Source organism: Leuresthes tenuis, unplaced genomic scaffold, assembly GCF_036924035.1.
Source record: "Leuresthes tenuis unplaced genomic scaffold, fLeuTen1.0.hap1 SCAF_12, whole genome shotgun sequence".
NCBI classification, from domain to species: Eukaryota; Metazoa; Chordata; class Actinopteri; order Atheriniformes; family Atherinopsidae; genus Leuresthes; species Leuresthes tenuis.
Genome location: NW_027325366.1, coordinates 11,967,073 through 11,984,325, shown reverse-complemented (window position 1 = coordinate 11,984,325; position 17,253 = coordinate 11,967,073). Strand labels below are relative to the sequence as shown.

The 17,253-nt window shown below is 42.7% G+C and overlaps 3 non-coding genes across 3 annotated transcripts; 1 reads left to right on the top strand and 2 right to left on the bottom strand.

Moving 5' to 3' along the window:
* Positions 1–12,678: 12,678 nt before the first annotated feature.
* Positions 12,679–12,792, top strand: LOC140265943 (U5 spliceosomal RNA). The gene has a single exon (XR_011906622.1). It is a non-coding gene; the product is annotated as a U5 spliceosomal RNA (small nuclear RNA).
* A 3,259-nt stretch (positions 12,793–16,051) lies between these two features.
* LOC140320580 (U2 spliceosomal RNA) lies at positions 16,052–16,235 on the bottom strand. The gene has a single exon (XR_011918414.1). It is a non-coding gene; the product is annotated as a U2 spliceosomal RNA (small nuclear RNA).
* Positions 16,236–16,543: 308 nt separating this feature from the next.
* LOC140265906 (U5 spliceosomal RNA) lies at positions 16,544–16,657 on the bottom strand. The gene has a single exon (XR_011906589.1). It is a non-coding gene; the product is annotated as a U5 spliceosomal RNA (small nuclear RNA).
* Between the last annotated feature and the right edge of the window lie 596 nt (positions 16,658–17,253).

The window sequence follows — 17,253 nt, the reverse complement described above, 5'->3', positions numbered from 1 at the left end:
AACCAAAGTTTGTAAAAAGCAGTTAAGAAAAGGTTCGAATATCCAACCATACATAATCAAAAGCGGGAGCAGAGCTGTTCGACTGTAAGTAGGTGTGAATGTCAGATCATAATTTGCAAAAAGCTGATGAGAAAGGGTGAGAATGCCCGACTATACACCATCAAATGCGGGAGCGGAGTTGTTTGGCTGTGAGTAGGTGTGAATCTCCGACCATAATTGCTGAAAAATGTGTTAGAAAAGGTAAGAATGCCGGTCCATACATCATCAAAATCGAGAGAGGTTGTGTTCGGCTGCAAGTAGGTGTGAATGTCCAGCCATAATTACTCACAAACGGGTAAGAAAAGGTAGTATTGCCAGACCATATATGATCAAAACATGGAGCGGAGGTGGTTCAGCTGCAAGAAGGTTTGAATGTCCGACTAAAGTTCAAATATATTAACAAAAGCGGGAGGAGAGGTCTTCGGATGATAGTGGTTGAAAATTTCGAACCATAATGTATAAAATGCGGTGAAAAAAAAGGTGTGATAGAACACTAAAAGGTGGAGCGGAAGTGTTCGGCTGCAAGAAGGTGTGAATGTCCGACTATATTTGGTGAAAAGCAGGTGAAGCAAGGTCTGAATGCCCAACCTTACATCATCAAAAGCGAGATCAGAGGTGTTTGGCTGCAAGAAGGCCATAGTTTGCCAAAAGCGGGTAAGGTGCGAATGTCCGACTAAATATCAACAAAATTTGGGGCGGAGGTCTTCGGATGCAAGTGGGTGTGAATGTCCGACTATATTTGGTGAAAAGCAGGTGAAGCAAGGTCTGAATGCCCAACCTTACATCATCAAAAGCGAGATCAGAGGTGTTTGGCTGCAAGAAGGCCATAGTTTGCCAAAAGCGGGTAAGGTGCGAATGACCGACTAAATATCAACAAAAGTGGGGGCGGAGGTCTTCGGATGCAAGTGGGTGTGAATATCCCACCATACAAGTATGGTGGAGAGGAAGCTGTGAATGGCCGACCATAGTAAAAGGCGGGTGAGAGAAGGTGCGAATGTCAAACCATACATAATCAAAACAGGGAGCGGAGGTGTTCTGCTGTAAGAAGGTGTGAATGTCCAACCATAGTTGGTAAAAAGCGGGTAAGAAAAGGTTAAAATACCCGACTGTACACAATCAATAGCGGGAGCGGAGTTGTTCGGCTACTAAAAGGTGTGAAAGTCCGACCATGGTTTGTAAAAAGCGGGTAAGAAAAGGTGCGAATGCCCGACAATGTATGATCAAAAGAGGGAGTGGAGGTTTTCGGCTGCAAGAAGGTCTGAATGTCCAACCATAATTTGTAAAAACCGGGGAAGAATAGGCTCGAAAGCCCGACTATACACCATCAAAAGTGGGAGCGGAGGTGTTCAGCTGCAAGACGGTCTGAATGTCCATCAATAATTGCTAGAAAACATGAAAGAAAATTTTCGAATATCAAACTGCACATGATCATAAGCGGGAGAGGAGGTGTTCAGCTGCAAGAAGGTGTGAATGTCTACCCATAATTACTGAAAAATGGGTAAGAAAAGGTGCGAATGCCTAACCATACATCATCAAAAGAGGGAGCGGAGGTGTTCCGCTGTAAGACGGTGTGAATGTCCGACCATAGATGGTAAAAAGCGGGTAAGAAAAGGTTAAATTACCCGACTGTACACAATCAAAAGAGGGAGCGGAGTTGTTCAGCTAAGAGAAGGTGTGAAAGTCCGACCTTGGTTTGTAAAAAGCGGGTAAGAAAAGGTTCGTATGCCCGAATATACACCATCAAAAGCGGAAGCGGAGGTGTTCGGCTGCAAGATATTGTGAACGTCCAACCAAAGTTTGTAAAAAGCAGTTAAGAAAAGGTTCGAATATCCAACCATACATAATCAAAAGCGGGAGCAGAGCTGTTCGACTGCAAGTAGGTGTGAATGTCATATCATAATTTGCAAAAAGCTGATGAGAAAGGGTGAGAATGCCCGACTATACACCATCAAATGCGGTAGCGGAGTTGTTCGGCTGTGAGTAGGTGTGAATCTCCAACCATAATTGCTGAAAAATGTGTTAGAAAAGGTAAAAATGCCGGTCCATACATAATCAAAATCGGGAGAGGTGGTGTTCAGCTGCAAGAAGGTCTAAATGTCAATCAATAATTGCTAGAAAACATGAAAGAAAATTTTCGAAAATCAAACCACACATGATCATAAGTGGGAGAGGAGGTGTTCAGCTGCAAGAAGGTGTTAATGTCCACCCATAATACCTGAAAAATGGGTAAAAAAAAAGGTGCGAATGCCCAACCATACATCATCAAAAGCAGGAGTGGAAGTGTTCGGCTACAAGAAGGTGTGAACGTCCAACCAAAGTTTGTAAAAAGCAGTTAAGAAAAGGTTCGAATATCCAACCATACACCATCAAATGCGGGAGCGGAGTTGTTCGGCTGTGAGTAGGTGTGAATCTCCAACCATAATTGCTGAAAAATGTGTTAGAAAAGGTAAGAATGCCGGTCCATACATCATCAAAAGCGAGAGAGGTTGTGTTCGGCTGCAAGTAGGTGTGAATGTCCAGCCATAATTACTCACAAACGGGTAAGAAAAGGTAGTATTGCCAGACCATATATGATCAAAACAGGGAGCGGAGGTGGTTCAGCTGCAATAAGGTGTGAATGTCCGACTAAAGTTTGTAAAAAGCGGGTAAGACAAGGTGTGAATGCCCGACAATGTATGATCAAAAGAGGAGCGGAGGTTTTCGGCTGCAAGAAGGTCTGAATGTCCACCCATAATTACTGAAAAATGGGATTCCTTCACTCAAACTATGTTAAAACGGCTTTTACCTTCATATTTATCAATGTCTCGATAGATTTAAACAAAAAAACAACGTTGTACTTTGCAATAAAAGAAAGAGCAAATCAAAAGTTTTAGGAATCCGAGAATAAGCTTATTTTCATGAGTTCTGCACGATTTCGGATTTTATGTATAAAATGAATTCATTCACTCAAACCAAGTTAAAACTGCTTTTTCCTTCATATGTACTCATTTCTACATATATTTCAAGCATAAACTTCCTCATACTACCCTGAATGAGAAAGAACCACACTTGTGATTAAGCCATACGCCCCTTTTGAGGAGTTCTGCATGATTTGGGATTTTATCTATAAAATCAATTCCTTCACTCAAACTATGTTAAAACGGCTTTTACCTTCATATTTATCAATGTCTCGATAGATTTAAACAAAAAACAACGTTGTACTTTGCAATAAAAGAAAGAGCAAATCAAAAGTTTTAGGAATCCGAGAATAAGCTTATTTTCATGAGTTCTGCACGATTTCGGATTTTATGTATAAAATGAATTCATTCACTCAAACCAAGTTAAAACTGCTTTTTCCTTCATATTTATCAATGTCTAGATCGACTTCAACAAAGAACAACATTGTATTTTGCAGTAGAAGAAAGAGCAACACTGAAGGATCAGGAATCCGAGAATAAGCTTATTTTCTTATGGGCAAGTGGGAACTGCTTTGTCCTTCATATTTATCAATGTGTAGATGGATTTCAACTTCTTCTACTGCAAAATCCAATGTTTTTCTTTGTTGAAGTCGATCTAGACATTGATGAATATGGAAGGACAAAGCAGTTTTAACTTGGTTTGAGCAAAGCAATTCATTTTATAGCAAAATCCGAAATCGTGCAGAACTCATGAAAGCAGGCTTACCCGCTTTTGGCAAACTATGGCCTTCTTGCAGCCAAACAACTCTGATCTTGCTTTTGATGATGTAAGGTTGGGCATTCAGACCTTGCTTCACCTGCTTTTCACCAAATATAGTCGGACATTCACACCTTCTTGCAGCCGAACACTTCCGCTCCACCTTTTATCTATCAAACCTTTTTTTTCACTGCATTTTATACATTATGGTTGGAAATTTTCAACCACTTTCATCCGAAGACCTCTCCTCCCGCTTTTGTTAATATATTTGAACTTTAGTTTGACATTCAAACCTTCTTGCAGCTGAACCACCTCCGCTCCCTGTTTTGATCATATATGGTCTGGCAATACTACCCTTTCTTACCCGTTTGTGAGTAATTATGGCTGGACATTCACACCTACTTGCAGCCGAACACAACCTCTCTCGCTTTTGATGATGTATGGACCGGCATTTTTACCTTTTCTAACACATTTTTCAGCAATTATGGTCGGAGATTCACACCTACTCACAGCCGAACAACTCCGCTCCCGCATTTGATGGTGTATAGTCGGGCATTCTCACCCTTTCTCATCAGCTTTTTGCAAATTATGATCTGACATTCACACCTACTTGCCGTCGAACAGCTCTGCTCCCGCTTTTGATTATGTTTGGTTGGATATTCGAACCTTTTCTTAACTTCTTTTTACATATTTTGGTTGGACGTTCACACCTTCTTGTAGCCGAACACTTCCACTCCTGCTTTTGATGATGTATGGTTGGGCATTCACACCTTTTTTTTGCCCATTTTTCAGGAATTATGGGTGGACATTCACACCTTGCAGCTGAACACCTCCTATCCCACTTATGATCATGTGCGGTTTGATTTTCGAAAAGTTTCTTTCATGTTTTCTAGCAATTATTGATGGACATGTAGACCTTCTTGCAGCTGAACACCTCCGCTCCCGCTTTTGATCATACATTGTCAGGCATTCGCACCTTGTCTTACCCACTTTTTACAAACTTTAGTCGAACAGTCACACCTTTTTGCAGCCGAACACCACCTCTACCGCTTTTGATGATGTATGGTCCAGCATTCTTACCTTTTCTAACACATTCTTCAGCAATTATGGTCGGACATTCACACCTACTCAGAGCCGAACACCTCCGCTCCCGCATTTGATGGTGTATAGTCGGGCATTCTACAGCGGAAAAGACTCATTCTTATGTTTGGTTAGATATTCTAACCTTTTCTTAACTGCTTTTTACAAACTTTGGTCGGACGTTCACAATATCTTGCAGCCGAACACCTCCGCTTCCACTTTTGATGGTGTATATTCGGGCATACGAACCTTTTCTTACCCGCTTTTTACAAACCAAGGTCGGACTTTCACACCTTCTCTTAGCTGAACAACTCCGCTCCCTCTTTTGATTGTGTACAGTCGGGTAATTTAACCTTTTCTTACCCGCTTTTTACCATCTATGGTCGGACATTCACACCGTCTTACAGCGGAACACCTCCGCTCCCTCTTTTGATGATGTATGGTTAGGCATTCGCACCTTTTCTTACCCATTTTTCAGTAATTATGGGTAGACATTCACACCTTCTTGCAGCTGAACACCTCCTCTCCTGCTTATGATCATGTGCAGTTTGATATTCGAAAATTTTCTTTCATGTTTTCTAGCAGGTATTGATGGACATTCAGACCGTCTTGAAGCTGAACACCTCCGCTCCCACTTTTGATGGTGTATAGTCGGGCTTTCGAGCCTTTTCTTCCCCGGTTTTTACAAATTATGGTTGGACATTCAGACCTTCTTGCAGCCGAAAACCTCCACTCCCTCTTTTGATCATACATTGTCGGGCATTCGCACCTTTTCTTACCCGCTTTTTACAAACTATGGTCGGACTTTCACACCTTCTTGTAGCCGAACAACTCCGCTCCCGCTATTGATTGTGTACAGTCGGGTATTTTAACCTTTTCTTACCCGCTTTTTACCAACTATTGTTGGACATTCACACCGTCTTACAGCGGAACACCTCCGCTCCCTCTTTTGATGGTGTATGTTCGGGCACTCGAACCTTTTCTTACCCGCTTTTTACAAACTATGGTCAGACATTCAAACCTTCTTGTAGCCGAACACATCCACTCCTGCTTTTGATGATGGGTATTCAAACCTACTTGTTGCCCGCTTTTCATTAATTATGGGTGGACATACACACCTTGTCGCAGCCAAACACCTCCGCTCCCTGTTTTGATCATGTATGATTGGACATTCGCACCTTTTCTCACCCGCTTTTTACTATGGTCGGCCATTCACAGCTTCCTCTCCACCATACTTGTATGGTGGGATATTCACACCCACTTGCATCCGAAGACCTCCGCCCCCACTTTTGTTGATATTTAGTCGGTCATTCGCAGCTTACCCGCTTTTAGCAAACTATGGCCTTCTTGCAGCCAAACACCTCTGATCTCGTTTTTGATGATGTAAGGTTGGGCATTCAGAACTTGCTTCACCTGCTTTTCACCAAATATAGTCGAACAGTCACACCTTCTTGCAGCCGAAAACTTCTGCTCCACCTTTTAGTGTTCTATGGGGTATTCACACCTTTTTTTTCACCGCATTTTATTGATTATGGTTGGAAATTCTCACCCACTCTTATCCGAAGACCTCTCCTCCTGCTTTTGTTAATATATAGTCGGGCATTCAAACCTTTTCTTACCCGCTTTTTACAAATTATGGTCGAACATTCACACCTACTTGCAGCCGAACACCTCCGCTCCCGCTTTTGATGGTGTATAGTCGGGCTTTCGAGCCTTTTCTTCCCCGGTTTTTACAAATTATGGTTGTACATTCAGACCTTGCAGCGGAAAACCTCCGCTCCCTCATTTGATCATACATTGTCAGGCATTCGCACCTTGTCTTACCCGCTTTTTATAAACTTTAGTCAGACATTCACACCTTGCAGCTGAACCACCTCCGCTCCCTGTTTTGATAATGTATGGTCTGGCAATACTACCTTTTCTTACCGGTTTGTGAGTAATTATGGCTGGACATTCACACCTACTTGCAGCCGAACACCACTTTTCCTGCTTTTGATGATGTATGGTCCGGCATTCTAGTCTTTTCTAACACATTTTTCAGCAATTATGGTTTGACATTCACACCTACTCACAGCCAAACACTTCCGCTCCTGCATTTGATGGTGTATAGTCGGGCATTCTCACCCTTTCTCATCAGCTTTTTGCAAATTATGATCTGACATTCACACCTACTTGCAGTCGAACAGCTCTGCTCCCGCATTTGATTATGTTTGGTTGGATATTCGAAACTTTTCTTCACTGCTTTTTACAAACTTTGGTCGGACGTTCACACCTTCTTCCAGCCGAACACCTCCGCTTCCGCTTTTGATGGTATATATTCGGGCATTCGAACCTTTTCTTACCCGCTTTTTACAAACCATGGTCGGACTTTAGCACCTTCTTGTAGCCGAACAACTCCGCTCCCGCTATTGATTGTGTACAGTCGGGTATTTTAACCTTTTCTTACCCGCTTTTTACCAACTATTGTTGGACATTCACACCGTCTTACAGCGGAACACCTCCGCTCCCTCTTTTGATGGTGTATGTTCGGGCATTCGCACCTTTTCTTACCCGCATTTTACGAACTATGGTCGGACATTCACACCGTCTTACAGCGGAACACCTCCGCTCCCTCTTTTGATGATGTATGGTTAGGCATTCGCACCTTTTCTTACCCATTTTTCAGTAATTATGGGTAGACATTCACACCTTCTTGCAGCTGAACACCTCCTCTCCTGCTTATGATCATGTGCAGTTTGATATTCGAAAATTTTCTTTCATGTTTTCTAGCAGTTATTGATGGACATTCAGACCGTCTTGAAGCTGAACACCTCCGCTCCCACTTTTGATGGTGTATAGTCGGGCTTTCGAGCCTTTTCTTCCCCGGTTTTTACAAATTATGGTTGGACATTCAGACCTTCTTGCAGCCGAAAACCTCCACTCCCTCTTTTGATCATACATTGTCGGGCATTCGCACCTTTTCTTACCCGCTTTTTACAAACCATGGTCGGACTTTCACACCTTCTTGTAGCCGAACAACTCCGCTCCCGCTATTGATTGTGTACAGTCGGGTATTTTAACCTTTTCTTACCCGCTTTTTACCAACTATTGTTGGACATTCACACCGTCTCACAGCGGAACACCTCCGCTCCCTCTTTTGATGGTGTATGTTCGGGCACTCGAACCTTTTCTTACCCGCTTTTTACAAACTATGGTCAGACATTCAAACCTTCTTGTAGCCGAACACATCCACTCCTGCTTTTGATGATGGGTATTCAAACCTACTTGTTGCCCGCTTTTCATTAATTATGGGTGGACATACACACCTTGTCGCAGCCAAACACCTCCGCTCCCTGTTTTGATCATTTATGATTGGACATTCGCACCTTTTCTCACCCGCTTTTTACTATGGTCGGCCATTCACAGCTTCCTCTCCACCATACTTGTATGGTGGGATATTCACACCCACTTGCATCCGAAGACCTCCGCCCCCACTTTTGTTGATATTTAGTCGGTCATTCGCAGCTTACCCGCTTTTAGCAAACTATGGCCTTCTTGCAGCCAAACACCTCTGATCTCGTTTTTGATGATGTAAGGTTGGGCATTCAGAACTTGCTTCACCTGCTTTTCACCAAATATAGTCGAACAGTCACACCTTCTTGCAGCCGAAAACTTCTGCTCCACCTTTTAGTGTTCTATGGGGTATTCACACCTTTTTTTTCACCGCATTTTATTGATTATGGTTGGAAATTCTCACCCACTCTTATCCGAAGACCTCTCCTCCTGCTTTTGTTAATATATAGTCGGGCATTCAAACCTTTTCTTACCCGCTTTTTACAAATTATGGTCGAACATTCACACCTACTTGCAGCCGAACACCTCCGCTCCCGCTTTTGATGGTGTATAGTCGGGCTTTCGAGCCTTTTCTTCCCCGGTTTTTACAAATTATGGTTGTACATTCAGACCTTGCAGCGGAAAACCTCCGCTCCCTCATTTGATCATACATTGTCAGGCATTCGCACCTTGTCTTACCCGCTTTTTATAAACTTTAGTCAGACATTAACACCTTCTTGCAGCTTAACCACCTCCGCTCCCTGTTTTGATAATGTATGGTCTGGCAATACTACCTTTTCTTACCGGTTTGTGAGTAATTATGGCTGGACATTCACACCTACTTGCAGCCGAACACCACTTTTCCCGCTTTTGATGATGTATGGTCCGGCATTCTAGTCTTTTCTAACACATTTTTCAGCAATTATGGTTTGACATTCACACCTACTCACAGCCGAACACTTCCGCTCCTGCATTTGATGGTGTATAGTCGGGCATTCTCACCCTTTCTCATCAGCTTTTTGCAAATTATGATCTGACATTCACACCTACTTGCAGTCGAACAGCTCTGCTCCCGCTTTTGATTATGTTTGGTTGGATATTCGAAACTTTTCTTCACTGCTTTTTACAAACTTTGGTCGGACGTTCACACCTTCTTGCAGCCGAACACCTCCGCTTCCGCTTTTGATGGTATATATTCGGGCATTCGAACCTTTTCTTACCCGCTTTTTACAAACCATGGTCGGACTTTAGCACCTTCTTGTAGCCGAACAACTCCGCTCCCGCTATTGATTGTGTAAAGTCGGGTATTTTAACCTTTTCTTACCCGCTTTTTACCAACTATTGTTGGACATTCACACCGTCTTACAGCGGAACACCTCCGCTCCCTCTTTTGATGGTGTATGTTCGGGCATTCGCACCTTTTCTTACCCGCATTTTACGAACTATGGTCGGACATTCAAACCTTCTTGTAGCCGAACACATCCACTCCTGCTTTTGATGATGTATGGTTGAGCATTCGCACCTTTTCTTACCCATTTTTTACAAACTATGGTCGGACATTCACACCTTCTTGCAGCTGAACACCTCCTCTCCGGCTTATGATGATGTGTGGTTTGATATTCGAAAATTTTTTTTCATGTTTTCTAGCAATTATTGATGGACATTCAGACCTTCTTGCAGCTGAACACCTCCGCTCCCACTTTTGATGATGTATAGTCGGGCTTTCGAGCCTTTTCTTCCCCGGTTTTTACAAAATTATTGTTGGACATTCAGACCTTCTTGCAGCCGAAAACCTCCGCTCCCTCTTTTGATCATACATTGTCGGGCATTCGCACCTTCTCTTACCCGCTTTTTACAAACCATGGTCGGACTTTCACACCTTTTAGTAGCCGAACAACTCCGCTCCCGCTATTGATTGTGTACAGTCGGGTATTTTAACCTTTTCTTACCCGCTTTTTACCAACTATGGTTGGACATTCACACCTTCTTACAGCAGAACACCTCCGCTCCCTGTTTTGATTATGTATGGTTTGACATTCGCACCTTCTCTCACCCGCCTTTTACTATGGTCGGCCATTCACAGCTTCCTCTCCACCATACTTGTATGGTGGGATATTCACACCCACTTGCATCCGAAGACCTCCGCCCCCACTTTTGTTGATATTTAGTCGGTCATTCGCACCTTACCCGCTTTTGGCAAACTATGGCCTTCTTGCAGCCAAACACCTCTGATCTCGCTTTTGATGATGTAAGGTTGGGCATTCAGACCTTGCTTCACCTGCTTTTCACCAAATATAGTCGGACATTCACACCTTCTTGCAGCCGAACACTTCCGCTTTTAGTGTTCTATGAGGCATTCACATATTTTTTTTCACCGTATTTTATAGATTATGGTTGGAAATTCTCACCCACTCTCATCCGAAGACCTCTCCTCCCGCTTTTGTTAATATATAGTCGGGCATTCGAACCTTTTCTTACCCGCTTTTTACAAATTATGGTCGAACATTCACACCTACTTGCAGCTGAATACTTCCGCTCCACCTTTTAGGTATGTATGGTTGGCATTTGCACCTCTTTTTATACTGATTGCTGAAGATTAAGTTGTTCTTTCTCAAACTACATATTTTTTTTAATTGTTGAAACTTGATTTGAAGTGGATAAATAAGGAGGACAAACAGTTTTAAGTCAGGCTGATAGAAGGAATTAATTTTATAGCAAAATCTGTATTTCGTCAAATGTCGAGAGATGCTTATTGCTGAAGAAGTTCTTTCTCATTCTACAAAGTACAACGTTGTTTATCGTTGAAACTTGATTAGACATGAATAAATATGAAGGCCAAAGCAGTCTTAACTTGGTTTGAGTTAATGAATTCGTTTTATAGGAGAATCCGAATTCGTGCATAACTCATAAAATAGAGCTTATTTTCGGATTCCTGAAGAATGAGTCTGGTTCTTTCTCATAATACAAAGTTTGTTGTTTATTGTTGAAACTTCATCAGAAGTGAAGAAATAAATGAATGCCTATCAACAAATGTGGGATCTAAACTCTAGTGCTTCCTCTAAAATAATTTCCTTTCTCAATTTAGAAATGTGTGTGTGTAAGTCACAACACCCGTGACACCAAAACGGCTTTCTTTTCTCTACACTCTGCACTATGAGCACACACACCAAATCAGAAAGGCTTTTTTCTCTCTTTTCTACATTATGGACTGTGGGGACACAAAACCGCTCTCTCTCTTTTTTTTTTTTATCGTGTGCCAGGGCGTTGTCTCACGTATTAGATTATGCTTAAGATACGAATGGGTTTATCAGTCACATCAGAATCCATACATACTGATCCTCCCGTAATAAAATGGTCGGATCTTATCAAACACACTTTGTTTCTTGTGACAATCAAGTCAGCGAAACAGCGTATACACGTCAAGACACTGAATCAAGTTTGCCACAAGAACTCATAAGTTTGGCAGTATTGCTCTGCCGTCAGCAATCATACACCCATTTTATTTTCGTGAGACATGTGCAAGCACCTGTTCATCTACTGTTCTATCACTATGAATTAGTGATCTATTATCAATAAGGATACTTCTACAACTACTATCAAAGTATGTCCGGACTTCTTATGTTGTCAGTTGCTATATATGAATAAGTGGGTAGCTACTGACAAGCATTAAGCATGTCACACAGCCCAAACATATAACATTTCAGGACACACCACACAGTTAACAACCACAGTGAAGCGTGTCAAAGCCCAAACATGTAACATTCAACAGGATACTTACACAACACATTCAAATCAAACAGTCAGACAACATACAAGAACATATACCCCAGCCGGCATTGCTCCCTGCCTATTTTCGTACAGCACACTATGTGTGCGCACACCTTTATTCACAAACTCTTCAACTTATACTCTTTTACCGAAGCTGCTACAGCTCGATTGGCCGAATACCCTTTGATCCTATTTCGGTGAATTTGACATCTGCCTTACATATAACAGATTAGCGGTTTAGCAGTTTTAATTTAGTATGAGTGAAGGAATTCATTTTATAGCAAAATCCGAAATCGGGAAGAACTCATGAAAGTAAGCTTATTCTCGGATTCCTGAAACTTTAGATTTGCTCTTTCTTTTACTGCAAAGTACAACGTTGTTTTTTTTGTTTAAATCTTTCTAGACATGGTAAATATTAAGGACAAAGCAGTTTCCACATAGTTTGAGTGAAGGAATTCATTTTATAGATAAAATCCCAAGAGTCTGCTGAGAAAAGAGAGTGAATGCGAAGTAGACTTTAACACGGCTATGGGAGCGAGCCGAGTGTGGGCTAACCGGGAGAATTGCTTGAAAGAAACGCGACACCGAATGAGCGATCAGAACAAAGCCTCAATACGGGATTCTCGTGGTTTTTTTTGTTGCTGCCTTGTCTTTTGCACAGAGTAAAAGACAAGGCAGCCATCGAATAGGGCCCGATTGTTCCTAGTTGGTCAGCCGAGGAGCAAGGGGGGGGGGGAGCAAGCGTCTCAACCAAGCAAAGCTCACCATGGGGAAGGTGGCTATGCCAACTAGCCTGATGCCCTGCTCCCGCAGTGACGGATAATCGTACTCTGGTTTCTCTTCATAACGTACAAGTCTTTCGCCTTTTACTAAAGATTTCTGTGGAGAGCAGCACTAATGAGTTGTTTCTATTTTTGGCAGGCTTTACCTTTGCGGGTGAAGCCCTTTCTGTCAGTGCAAAAGAAATCTTCTTACTGTGCAGAGTGACTTCTCTGAGTAGAGTCGCCTTACTTGTTGCGACTGTGCCGATGTTCGAAGCTGGAGTGCAAAGTTGTTACTTGAATGGTGCTTGCTGGAGCGTGCGGGAGTGCAAAGTTATACCATTTAAAAGGGCTGAAGAGTGCTCAGTGCAGCGGGTGGGCGACACTCTGGCCACCTTGAAAACCGAGGTTACATCCACTACCAGGGGCAGCCCAAGTTCTGCCGCAAGTGTGGTGAGCATGGGCACCTGGTTGAGGCTTGTACCAAGGTGTTATGTGGGAAGAGCAGAGAAATTGGGCAAACTTTTGGAGAGTGTCCAAATGGCAGGAAATGTAATCTCTGTGGAGAATTAAATCACCTGTTCAGAGATTGCCCTAAATCTTTTGCCAACAAATTAAAGACGGTAAAGCCACAGTCAAGCCAACAAAGAGAAGGACCAAAGGTGGCAGTTGGTGAACAAAGTGAAGAGGTTGACCCAATAAATTCAAACTTCCCGCCAAAAGCTTGGATTGGAAGTGAGGAGCAAAAAGGGGAGGGGCCTGTAGAGGCCTCACCACTCAGTGTTGAAGTCTGTGAGAATTCACAGGCAGAGGGTGGAGCTACGCTAAATGAGGAGGAAGAGCAGACAGGTGAGTCTAGTGAAGATACTCACCTCCCCGAAGGTCAACAGCCGAAGAGGACGGCATCTGAGCCTCTGATTCCCCAGTGGTATCAGAGAAGAGGGGAAGGGTTAGGTCCCTTTCAGACAGTTCTTCAGTGGAAGAACCTAGAGTCTTCCCCTCCGACTCACCAAATGAGGTCTCCTTTTTAACTTCAGCTCTGCAATCAACCCCCAGGGACTCAAAGTTAAATGCAACATTGCGTCAGAGGCCAACACCGAGAGTCCGAAAAGGAAATATAGATCACCCTACTCACTTTTCACCTAAAGAAATGAAGGAAGAGCTAGTTTCCCAAGAAATAACCTGTGTGTAATTTGTTTTGATAACTTAGAAAAACGAAAATGACATACCTACTTTCCTTTATGCTTTTAATGGTTCTCACCTTCTCAACACTAAATGTGAGAAGTGTGAAATCAAAGACAAGAGCCCAGAGTATTTTATCCTTCTTAGACTCCATAAAATCAGATGTGTTTTTAATACAAGAATGTGGACTACCTTTTTTAAAAAAACATAGACAATGGGAGGAAATGTGGCCCCATTTATCGATATGGAGTGGCTCAAATCAAAATAAAAATGATGGTGTGGCCATTCTAATTAAAAATCCGCATGTTCTGGTGAAAGGTAGCACAGTGGTGAGAGACGGACGGGCACTTTTAGCACACTTGAATTTTATGGGGCAAGACTTTAACCTCTTAAATATTTATGGTTTCAATGGAAAAAATGAAAGGTATGACCTTTTAGAAGATATACAGCTTTACATGCTAGGGCAAGTACCTTTAGTTGTAGGAGGGGATTTTAACTGTATCTTGAGCAGGAAAGATAGAAAAAGAGCAGGGGTAGATTTTAAAGTGGATAAGACTTCAATTTTACTTCAGGGCATATGCAGGGATTTTAAGCTTACTGACTGTTTTAAAACCATGCATCCCAGAGAGGAGGGCTTCACCTGGTTTAGTCATGATGGCACCAGAGCCTCTCGCATTGATTATTTCTTTACTAGAGATTGCCCACCCACCGATGTTAGATTAACCCCTGTTTTCTTTTCAGACCACCTTATGCTCTCCTGCACCCTTTCACCCCCTTCTGGTGTGACGGTAGGAAGTGGTCTGTGGAAACTCAACTGTTCCCTGTTGGAGGATGAAATCATAGTCAGTCAGTACAGGGAATGTTATAAAGAGTGGCAGACCCTTCAAGACCTCTACAAAACACATGCACAATGGTGGGAAATGGTGAAGGAAATGACCCAGACTTTTTTTAAACAGCAAGGTAAACATAAAAAAAGGAAAGAGAATAGATGTATGATGGGACTACATAAACGCTTACAGCGCTACTTTAAACTAAATCAGTGTGGCATAGACTTTAAAGAAGAAATCAAAGATGTCAAAAAGGAAATGTCAGTTTTAGCAGAAATAAAGAGTAAAGGAATTTTTGTAAGAAGCAGGGAGCAGGAAATTGAGGAAGGTGAAAAAGAAAGAAAGTTATAAATAAAAAGGAGTGTATTCAAAATCTAAAAAGAGAAGATGGGTTTTTAACAAAATCCACACAAGAGATGATTGAAACTGTACATACCTTTTTTAGTAACATGTACAAAGAGAAACCAGTGCACTTGGAAACATCGGCAGAAATCTTAAAATTCATTGACAAAACCGTAAAAGAGAATGCACACTTGACACAGAATTTTACTGCTTTAGAGTTAAAAAAATGCCTAACAGGTTTTAAGAGAAGTCGAGCTCCGGGTTTAGACGGGCTTCCTGCAGAATTCTATCTGACCTATTGGGACCTTTTATCATCAGACATTTTAGATGTTTTTAAAGATTTTGAAAAACTCGACCGACTGCCTGACAGTTTTAGAGTGGGAATAGTGACTCTACTTTATAAAAAAAATGATAAGACTGACCTAAAGAATTGGAGGCCCATCACACTTTTAAACTTTGACTGTAAACTTTTTAGCAAGGTTTTAGCGACACGGATGTCCTCTGTTTTAGAGGAGGTAATTCACCCAGACCAAGCTTGTGCCATCTCAGGGAGACAACTCACCGACAGCCTCGTACTGATTCGAGACATCATTGATTACGCTAGAGACAGAAACACCCGGCTTGTCATCTTAAATTTAGACTTTGAAAAAGCATTTGATCGGGTCTCGCATCAATATCTCTTTCAGGTGTTGCAGCCATCGAAAAGGGCCCGATTGTTCCTACTTGGTGAGCTTTGCTTGGTTGAGACGCTTGCCCCCCCCCCCCCCCCCCCCCCCCCCTGCTCCTCGGCTGACCAAGTAGAAACAATCTATTCGATGGCTGCCTTGTCTTTTACTCTGTGCAAAAGACAAGGCAGCCACAAACACCACGGGAACACCGTATTGAGGCTTTGTTCTGACCACTCATTCGGTGTCGCGTTTCTTTCAAGCAATTCTCCCGGTTAGCCCGCACTCGGCTCGCTCCCAGAGCCGTGTTAAAGTCCACTTCGCATTCACTCTCTTTTCTCAGCAGATTAAAAGAAAGTTTCATCTTGGGCTCCCTGAAACTTCCATCCTGCACCGCTGTTTGCTTTTTCACAAGAGCAGAGGAGAGCGCACCGTTCCCAGCGGCACTGCAGTACCGGGTCGAGGCTTGGAGTGAACGGAGCAAGCTTCTTTTTCAACTCCTATTCTTAAAAATCCATTTAATATGTTGTCCTCGTATAGAGGACATATTAAACTGATAAGAACAGATACTACACTTGATCTTAGCCAAAAGGCCGAGAAGCGATAACTGTCCACTGTTTCAGGTCCGAGGGCCCTTGCTGGCACAATGCGCACTTGTAGCAGTGTTCTTTTTATGGCCATAGGTGGCCAGAGTGTCACGTTGCACCTCCGCCCACCCGCTGCACTAAGCACTCTTCAGCCCTTTTAAATGGTATAACTTTGCACTCCCGCATGCTCCAGCAAGCACCATTCAAGCAACAACTTTGCACTCCAGCTTCGAACATCGGCACAGTCGCAACAAGTAAGGCGACTCTACTCAGAGAAGTCACTCTGCAAAGTAGCAAGATTTCTTTTGCACAGACAGAAAGGGCTTCACCCGCAAAGGTAAAGCCTGCCAATAATAGAAACAACTCATTAGTGCTGCTCTCCACGGAAGTCTTTAGTAAAAGGCGAAAGACTTGTATGTTATGAAGAGAAACCAGAGTACGATTATCCGTCACTGCGGGAGCAGGGCATCAGGCTAGTTGGTATAGCCACCTTCCCCATGGTGAGCTTTGCTTGGTTGAGACGCTTGCCCCCCCCCCCCCTTGCTCCTCGGCTGACCAAGTAGGAACAATCGGGCCCTATTCGATGGCTGCCTTGTCTTTTACTCTATGCAAAAGACAAGGCAGCAACAAAAACACCACGAGAATCCCGTATTGAGGCTTTGTTCTGACCGCTCATTCGGTGTCGCGTTTCTTTCAAGCAATTCTCCCGGTTAGCCGACACTCGGCTCGCTCCCATAGCCGTGTTAAAGTCTATTTCGCATTCACTCTCTTTTCTCTGCAGACTCTTGGGATTTTATCTATAAAATGAATTCCTTCACTCAAACTATGTTAAAACTGCTTTGTCGTTCATATTTACCATGTCTAGAAAGATTTAAACAAAAAAAACAACGTTGTACTTTGCAGTAAAAGAAAGAGCAAATCTAAAGTTTCAGGAATCCGAGAATAAGCTTACTTTCATGAGTGCTTCACGATTTCGGATTTTGCTATAAAATGAATTCCTTCACTCAAACTAAATTAAAACTGCTAAACCGCTAAT